The 9,952-nt window shown below is 35.7% G+C and overlaps 1 pseudogene; it reads left to right on the top strand.

The window, feature by feature from the left end:
* The first annotated feature begins 6,758 nt into the window (after positions 1–6,758).
* On the top strand, positions 6,759–9,440 carry LOC122066952 (annotated as a pseudogene).
* Positions 9,441–9,952: the final 512 nt, after the last annotated feature.

Genomic DNA, 9,952 nt, shown 5'->3' with positions numbered 1-9,952 from the left:
TTTTTTGTGTGGAGGTGTAGGATACAATACTACTTTTGGACAGAAAACACTCGATCAAAACCATACTTAATTTTTATTGTTATATTTTGTAAATAAAAATTGGGAAAAAGTTTTCTATTGAGCAAGTGAGATAAGATTTGAATCTCTCAGACCCTCACCTATTTAGCCATATAATGATCCTAGTCCTTGCATCTTACCTGTTTAATCTGACCGTTGTTGCAACCAAATCTAGCTCCTTACCATAGAGCCCAGAGACCAGAGAGGGATCTCAGGGTTGGGAGGAGCACGGCATTGTCCCTAATTCACCTAAGCTCATGATCACTCTCTGGTCCCTAGACTCTACGGAGAGGAATTCTATCTTGCTTTCCACAATCATTGCTCCCTCTCCCTCTCTCTCTCATCACTGCATCTTTGATGCCATTCTCTAGGGAAAAAGAAAATCTTTGACATCACTCAGAATGAAGAGACAATAAGGTAAAAGATGGAGAAGAATACTACTGTTAATGAGAAATCAAGTGCAGGACAACTCACATGACTTATTAACTCTTAAGTCTCTAGGGAACACATTCACCTAAATGTGGGGCTATCTCATCATAAAATGACTGCGAACTCACAATGGCACTTACATAGCACAACCAAAGATAATGGATAAAAATCACATTCTAACTCCTTTCGAAACAAGGTTACACATACATAAATAGTGGGGAAACAAGATACACGTATATAAACAGTGGAGGGAGAGAAGAAGAAGAGAAAGACGTTGGGAATGGAAATTAAAAGGAAGAGAAATAAATAAATAAACAATAATATAATAATAGAAAGATGTTAAGGGAGGGGAATTGTGAAGGGCATGGGCGTTAAGGTTTATCATATATGTCTTCATTCTCCCTCATTTTAAAAGAATTTGTCCTTAATTTTTTCGTTCACGTGCCAATTTATTTTTACGGGTATTTAAGCTTTCGATCTGATTAGTCCTGCGGGTCCATACTAATCTTACAACCACATAAACTAGGTAATATCGGGATTGAATTAGAACCATTCAACTTTCATTGAAAACAGTGAAGAGCTAAACACCCCATTTGAATAGCCCCAAAAAATTAAAAGGAGTCAAACTCATAACCACACACCTCTTGAAGGACAAAATATCCTACTAAAAAATCCAACTATCTTTTGAACCGGGCTTGCTCTTCCAGAACGACAAGATATTGTGTTAAGTTCCACTGTAGTGATAATGAATCTCGAATCAAGCACCTCCAAATTTTTGGAAAACCGGTCGATAAAAGTAGGGTTTCAATTGGACGGTTTGATTGGTTTCGATAGGGTTAAATCGGTTTCGGTCTAGCAATGAGGGAGACCAAAACCAATCCGTTAAGGAACTTCGGTTTTCGATCAGTTTTGGCCTGGTTTGGTTTCGGTTTATTTCGATTTTTCAATAACAGGTTAATATCGGTTTAGATCGGTTTATTATTGGGCTTGAACCATAATGAATCTTACATTTATAACTTATAGTGACAAGATTTGACGGAAAAAAAAAAAAAACTTTAAATTTATGATTAAATCATGGTTTATTATTGTAAGGGAAAGATAACTAATATTGAAACCAATGGATAACAAATTACTAAGAATATAACTAATATTGAAATCACAAATTGAACCCTATTATCCAATTATTCATTTAGGCTTATTTCTTACTCTGCAAGTGTGGCATTTTTTATTTATTTTTGGCTTAGAATTTAATGGGCCAAGTTGCTATTGAGTTTTATTTAAAACTTAATGGACTTAGCCCCCTGGCGTAATTAAATAACTATGGTTGAAATGAATCAATCAATCCAAAAAGGAGTCATTGAACCAAATCAAAGATGAGCCAATTGGGTCGGGTCGATTCGAATACTTGACCCATTGACTTGGAAAATGATTGGTTTGGGTTTTGCCAAACATTGTCGAAAAAAAAAAAAAAAAAACTTAAGTCCTAATTTTTTCTTCTTAAATGAACAGTAACTTAATGGCTTGTTTAAATTATAGTTCATTAAAAATCCCAAGGTCTTGTGAATTATAAAATACCATTGGTCATCATGATATCACTTTATCATATACTTGGAATGTTATGGGAAAAAAAAAATAAACTGGTCGAATAAGTGGGAAGATGGATTTATGTACTGTGAAATGATTTATATGGTTCAATCAGTGGGAGGATATTCAATATTTTGGATTGCTTTCAATACAAGAAAAAGAGGCTCAGATTTTTGTACCTTAATTATTTCGGAACAGTTATAATGTTTTGTCTTTGTCTTGGTTCTATAGCGGCTTCGAAATTGTATTTCTGTTTGTGCATGTTTTTGCATTATTTTAGTTTTACCATGATATTGAAAAGTCATTTATGAATGACATAAATAAAAAATTAATGGTATTTTATGTTTGTATGTCACATTTGTAACTCCCTATGATAAATAATTGATGTTGAAATTAAACTGGGTGCAAACTTTCGTACATGTTTGGCTGCATAATGCATTTCTAGGGGCCATAAAAGGGTGAGGTATAATCTATCAAAGTGGCACATGTTATTCTTCTATGGTTTTCTTTGGGGCAACAAAGTTGATAACATTTATCAAAAAATCATATCATCCAAGTCAAAGAAAATGATAGTAATCTAGAGGTTTCTAAGCCCAAAGGTGAGGGCATCTCGAAAGTTGTTGTTATTTTCACAGTATATATGGATTTGCAAGGGGACCAGTGTATTTTTAGCCCAAAAGATAGGGATGTAGTTACGATTGTGACTCTTGTATGATTTTTATGTCCTAATGACACATTTAAATGTATATTCTTATACATAGATATATCTCCAATGGGAAAAACATAATAGGATTGAGGGAAATCCACCAATGTGGTATATTCAATTCGATTGTGTTTTTTCAACAGTAAATGTGTCATTTCTCAAAGGTGATGTCATCAATATTTGTGGACATTCAATTTAATTGTGTATTTCTTGATAGTAAATATGATATTTTTCCAAATGTGATGTCATCACATATTAGAAAATGACACTGACTTATGAGTTCTTTTACCCAAAGGTGATTGAATTCTCAGAAATTGTTGTATTTTTCACAGTTAATACAAGAAATAGGAGGACCAATGAATCCTTATCCTAAAGGATAGGAATACGATTTCAATTACAACTCTTAGTCACTGACAAGATGTTGACATGCTTATTATTACAAAGGTTTTTCCAGTGGGAGTTTTCAAAGATCATGTTTTTAACATGGGTATTATTAAGTTTTGAAATGCTTGGTTAGTGGAAGCTTTGTTTCTTGTCGATTACTTGTTTATGTTTTGAAACCTTAGCCGTATGTTTTAGGGCAGAGTTTGAAAAATTATGATTATGTTTTAGCATTTATATAATGCACAGTTATTCCATTTATTAATTGATTTATCATTTCATTTGAATACGTTTTATATGCAATAGTTGCCTCAGTTATAGGCAATATTTTTACCACAGTTTAAAAGGCAGAATTTGCCACAATTCAAAGGCAACGTTTGCTACAGTTATAGGTAGTAATTGCCACAGTTTAAAAGGCAGTACTTGCCATAATTGAAATGCAATGTTTGCCACAATTTATAAGCAGAAAGCCACAGTTAGATATTAACCTCACATCAAAAACGATTTGCCACAGTAAATGTTAATATCATAATTAAGGACCTATATGAAATGACAACAGTGTTATTTGAGAAAATGTCAATATTTTCATGTTAACATCCCACATAGAGTCGTGTTGAGAAATTTACTTATGTTTGTAATAACAGAAAATTGTATGTCGTATATTGAGGTGTATCTTCTGCTGTTGTTCGATGTGAGTGATTTTTCAACTGAATCACAATAAGTGTGATTAATGTAATAAGATTCTATGATCACACCAATTTAAAATATGTCATTATAATTAATGTAGCCCAAGTGAGAGATTGTTGAATTTATAAGCTATATTAATTATTCGGGTTGATTAAATGGGTGAGAGTCAAATTGCATGAACCGGTTCGATCCACTCTCAAGTTTAGGGATATGCTGGCACAACCCATTATGGTTTAGGATTTTGAGTGCAGGATAGTATTATAAATACAAGGTTTTGGGTTCTTACAGACATTATTCACTCTTCCCTACTTTACCACTAAAATGATAAAATCAAGGAGGTCTAAGGGGCTATAGAAGATCTATAGCCAAGCCGTGGGAGTGACCAACACCGATCATCTTTAGCATACTAGGTGACATGTACACATATTTTTTGTTTTGATCTAAACATTTATTTTTATTTCTCGTATTCTAGTTGTCTGTATGAGAATCAATTAGGGTTGGATGTGAAACCCTAAATAATATCTAATACTAAACACTAATGAAAACATAAAATCTAAAACCAAAATGTTACAGAATCCATGAAAAAGAAAAAAAGAATACCTACATCTGTTCAAGGTCTTCCATATCAACAGAACCCCACTCGCATGCAAGGAGCAAAGTACTCTCAGACTATAAAAATAAAAAAATAAAAAAAGCAGCCCAAGTAACTACAATCATCTATTATTATTATTATTATTATTATTATTATTATTATTATTATTATTTATTTTTATTTCTTTGCACCCACGCACAAGGGCCACAGAAAAATGGGCCCGTGCCTTTTTTCTGCCTTTGCCTAGAGTACAGCTTTAATAAGGACTTTTAATTGTCTACCTAGTCAAACTCCATCTACCATTATTATTGCACCGACAAGGTCACAGCAAAATGGGCTCGATCAGCTTGTGTCTTGCTGCCTTTGCCTTTGATAGGGCCCAACCCTATTTAAAGACTTTTAATTGTAACCAGTGTTATCAATTCGGTCGAATAATTCGTGAATTATTCGGTCAAACCGAATTTTTTTGAATTTTATCAAAAATTCTGACCGAATCCGAATTAAAAATAGAATTTGGTAAAATTCGTGATTTTTTCAAAAGTGAATATAAAACGCAAATAATTCGGACCAAATCCGAATTAAACCGAATTATTTGGTCCACTTAAACATTATTTAAAAAAAAAAAACAAAAAAAAAACCCAATAAGCTTTTTTGACCGAATCGTTAAATTAATCAATCGAATTATTCCGAATAATTCTCCGCCCGAATAATTTCCGAATCCGAATTTGCTAACTATGATTGTAACTCTAAGTAAGGACTTTTAATTGTCTACCTAAGCAAACTCCATCTACTATTATTATTTGCATCCACATGGCCACAGAAAAATGGGCTCAGCTTGTGCCTTGCTGCATTTGCCTATGATAGGTCCAATTCTATTTAAGGACTTTTAATTTTAACTCTAAAATAAAGACTTTTAATTGTCGACCTAATCAAACTCCATCTACTGTTATTATTTGCACCCACAAGGCCACAGCAAAATGGGCTCAGCTTGTACCTTGCTGCCTATGCCTAGGATACGGTCCAATTCTAATTAAGGACTTTAACTGTGTTGCTATTACAACTATAATCAAACTCCATCTACTGTTATTATTATTATTTAAACCCACAAGGCCCACTACAAAAATGGACTCAACTTGTGCCTTGCTGCCTTTGCCAACTCTTAAGGAGTTTTTAACTTTGTAACTACAACAATAATCAAACTCCAGCAATAATATTATTTGTACCCACAAGGCCACAGAAAAATGGGCTATTCTTGTGCCTTCATGCCTTTACCTAGGATTGGGCCCAATTCTAAGAACTTTTAACTGTGTGGCTACAAGAATAGCCAGCTGAACTCCTATGTAGCTCTCCTCTTGCCAAATAATTTCAAAGGGAAGTGGAGGTACACACGGGTATTAACAAGGGATAGATTTATTGTATTTCAAAAGAGAGGTGGGGCGCCCCTTTATGTGTTTGGACGCAGAAGCCGTGTGAGACCAGGGATCTTTTGCCCATAAAAATTTTATTGTAACAATAAAATAGTAGTATAAGAATTTTTATTGATAAATAAAGTTATTTAGCAACGATAATATTTTTTGGTAAAAAACAACGAAAATTACCTATGCTAATAGTTTATGAATACTGCAATCAAACTTAACTGTTGTTAAATATAAGAAGCACAGTTGGTCATGCATGTAACCATTGAGATTAAATAGTTGCGATATATTAATTTCACAACAAATATCCTGCCGCAATTGAGCATCTTTCTTGTAGCGTCCAACTTATTGTATTCTATATTTCTATTCATTTGGGGATATTTTAATTACCTTGAATATCCATTCTATTGTATATTATTAGGAGAGTGATCTTGTAACTATACCCTATTGTGTACAATTAAGAGTGTGATATTTTAACTACTCGAAATATCCATCTTATTTTTTTGTATTCAAATTTTTTTATGAAAACAATTTAAAAGAAAAACTACAAAGGTAAAAATATTCACCCTATTGTATGGAGGTTTGAACCAAGAGTTTTACCATAATGATATCACCATCCTATGTGCAACACTAAAGTCTTTGTACATTACACCAAACACTTTTGTTTTTTAAAGACATAAAACACCATTGAGAGAGATATTTTGAACCTTCACGTATAATTTCATAATAACACATGTCCTTTCATTTTCATAAATACCATTTTTTTTTTTTTTTGTTAGAAATAACCCTTAATACTCTCATTAAGAGTATTTTGAGGGGCATTTGTGTATTCAGAATTTCTTCAATGAGGTTCTCAAGCCAATCGGGAACTTCTATATATGGACCATTGAGACATGATTTCCAAGGCAGGGACATCCAAACGGGCGGTAGTGTGAAGTTGTCAAAAGCCCAATAATGGGATCAGTGGAAGAGTCGGTAGAGACAAGACCCCCTAGCAAGCTGAAAGAGCAGGGGCAGGAGGAAGCATTTATGTATGCCATGCAATTGGCCAGCTTTTCAGTGCTGCCAATGGTGCTGAAATCGGTCATCGAGCTCGACGTTCTAGAGATCACCGCCAAATCCGGGACAGGGGCGCAGGTGTCACCTTAAGAGATCGCCACTCACCTCCCCACACACAATCCAGATGCTCCGGTGAAGCTAGACCGCATCCTGCATCTTTTGGCCAGCTACTCCGTCGTCAATTGCTCCCACCACACCCACGACGATGGCACCATACACATGCTATATGGTCTCACTCCTGTCTCTAAATTCTTTGTGAAGAACGAAGATGGAGTCTCCATTGCTCCCTTGGTTCTGATGAATCAAGACAGGGTTTCCTTGGAGAGCTGGTATGTTCCCATCAATTTCTTTTGCTTAATTTCTTGCTCTTCTTCATCCCCTTCGTTCACTTATTATTGCGCTCCTTTTGTCTTACCAAAAAAAAATTATTGCTCCTTTTGTTTTTCAACTACAAACTTCTATACCTTTCTATCCAAAAAAAAAACTAATTACCAACCTTCTCGTTGCTTATTGAACAGATGCTGACCTGAATAATTTGGTATGATTTCCGTTTCAATTTCAAAAAATTAAATGAAATAGAAAATTTAAAATAGTAGAAGAGCTGTTTCAATTTTGAAAATTTGAAGAATTGGTTTCACTATGGCCCTTTAAAGAGCACATGGTTAATTTGATGGCAAAACAATAATTTCATGTTAAAAATGAAGTGTCATCTTTCTTCTTCTCCTAATGGTCACATCACCACCACCACCACCACTGCCACCATTGTTGTCTCCATTGCCACTATTGCCCCACCCCTTCCTACCCTACCTCTGCCTTTGTCATTGCCAACACCGCACCCTCTCCCAATGAAATATAAGAGAATCTATTCTTAAAAAATGAACTACTAAATAAATTTCTTATTCTTGAAATATTTCAAATTGATGCAACCAAAACCATTTCAATTTCTTGACCACAAATCTATTTGTTGACTATTTCATGAAATCAGTCCAAAATTGAAATTGAAATCATACCAAATCTATACCAAGGGATTGGCTGCCCTGTTTCCTAGAGGAATTAAAAAAAAAAAAAAAAAAAAAAAAAATCCCAAAAAGTATTTATGACCCTTGCAAAACAAAGAATCAAATTACACTTACGAAAAAGTGCAAAATCATCCTATGACATCGTTGTATACTATTTGGGGAAAAGATCTGCACATGGTTTATCTGCGGATATTCTTTAACATGCTTTCTCACAAAAGTCTGGGTTCCATACATATATGTTGTTTTTATTTTTATATATTTCAAAAATGTGAGATCCACATGGATTGATATCTAGACCACTAATCTAAGGATTTGGATCCTCTATGGCGCAACATGGTGTTCGGTGAGCATCCAATGCCTAGAAATACGTGTGACCACCTTGGGCTCTGTACCAAGGCGTTTCTAGGCGTTGGATGCACGCCGAACACCATGTTGCGCTACAGTTACTTTCTTTCCCATACTGGCGGCGCATTTAACCCTCTCCCTATTTATTTATAACCATTTATTGCATGAAAATTATAGGCATATATTTCCTCTCTCTTCATTTAATAGATACCATATCTGCGGACCAAGGTCCTACATGAATAGTCACTTTCCTCAAAATTGTAGGCACAACTTGAAAGATACGGTGCTAGAGGGTGGAATCCCCTTTAACAATGGCCATGGGATGGCTTCATTTGAGTACCATGGTACAGATCCCACATTCAACAAGATTTTCAACACTGGAATGGCCAATCACTCTACCATCACCGTGAAGAAAATACTGGACATCTAAAAGGTCTTTGAGGGCCTCACCTCCTTGATAGACGTGGGTGGGGGATTAGGTGCCACCCTCCACATGATAGTATACAAGTACCCATCCATTAGGGGCATCAACTTCGACTTGTCCCATGTCATCGCCCACGCCCCCTCCTACCCGGGCATCGACCATGTCAGTGGCGACATGTTCGTCAGTGTTCCCAAAGCCGATGCCGTCTTCATGAAATGGATCTGCCATGATTGGAGCGACGATCACTGCCTGAAACTCCTTAAGAACTGCTACGATGCCTTGCCTGACGATGGCGAGGTCATACTCGTTGAGCGCATCCTCCCACCTACAGGCCTGGAGACAACACCTGCTGCCCAGGGCGCTATCCAGAGTGATTGTATCATGCTGGCTCACAATCCTGGTGGCAAAGAGAGGACCCAGGAGGAGTTCGAGGCCCTGGCCAAGGGTGCCGGCTTCTCTGGCTTCCGAGTTGTTTGTTGCGCTTATGACAATTGGATCATGGAATTCTTGAAGGTCTGATCCAATTTCTTCCTCCGTCCTCTACTGTTCAATGACCGGGTTTTTTTTTTTTTTTAATTGGAGGTGTGCCCTCACTTATGGTCAAGCTACTACCAAGTGCGCATTGTGGACATTCTGCACACTTCTGAATAAGATCTTGCATTCCTACCTCGACAAGTTCGTGGTGGTGTACTTAGATGATATAGCACAATTGCGTCTAAGCCATATCAAACGGTTTTCTCTTCCATTTAATTAATTACTTTGATTTTTGAACAAGTTTATTCTTATTAAGAACCATTACACCGATATGGGATTGGCGAAAGTTGACCAAATATGAATTACTCGACACAATTGATCCGATATTGATAAACATGATAATGATTCTGATCTGAGGGGGTCATGACCAGAGCCTTGTTCCAAACTGGAAATCCAGAACTGTGTAAAATGAGTAAGCCAATTTAGGTTTCTAATTGGTTTCAAGCACCATCATAGTGTCCAAATTCTAAAAAAAAATTACCTGAGCATGCAGATAACAATATCCATTTCTAAGTATAAAAATAATTAAATATTCATTCCTAAAAATGTCAATAATCCCATCAATATCTATCCATAAATACACAAACAACTAAAGATCCATTCATACGCATATAATAAAAATAGGACAAAGTTTTCTTTCACTAGGCGGCGGGTGGTGAAGTTCACCACTCCATCCTAGGATTTACAAACCCTTATATAGTTTTAGTACATTTTCAAGAAAAA

The sequence above is a fragment of the Macadamia integrifolia genome, unplaced genomic scaffold (genome assembly GCF_013358625.1).
Source record: "Macadamia integrifolia cultivar HAES 741 unplaced genomic scaffold, SCU_Mint_v3 scaffold264, whole genome shotgun sequence".
NCBI lineage: Eukaryota > Viridiplantae > Streptophyta > Magnoliopsida > Proteales > Proteaceae > Macadamia > Macadamia integrifolia.
Note: the sequence above shows the minus strand (reverse complement) of the source record. Positions and strands in the feature narration are given on the sequence as shown.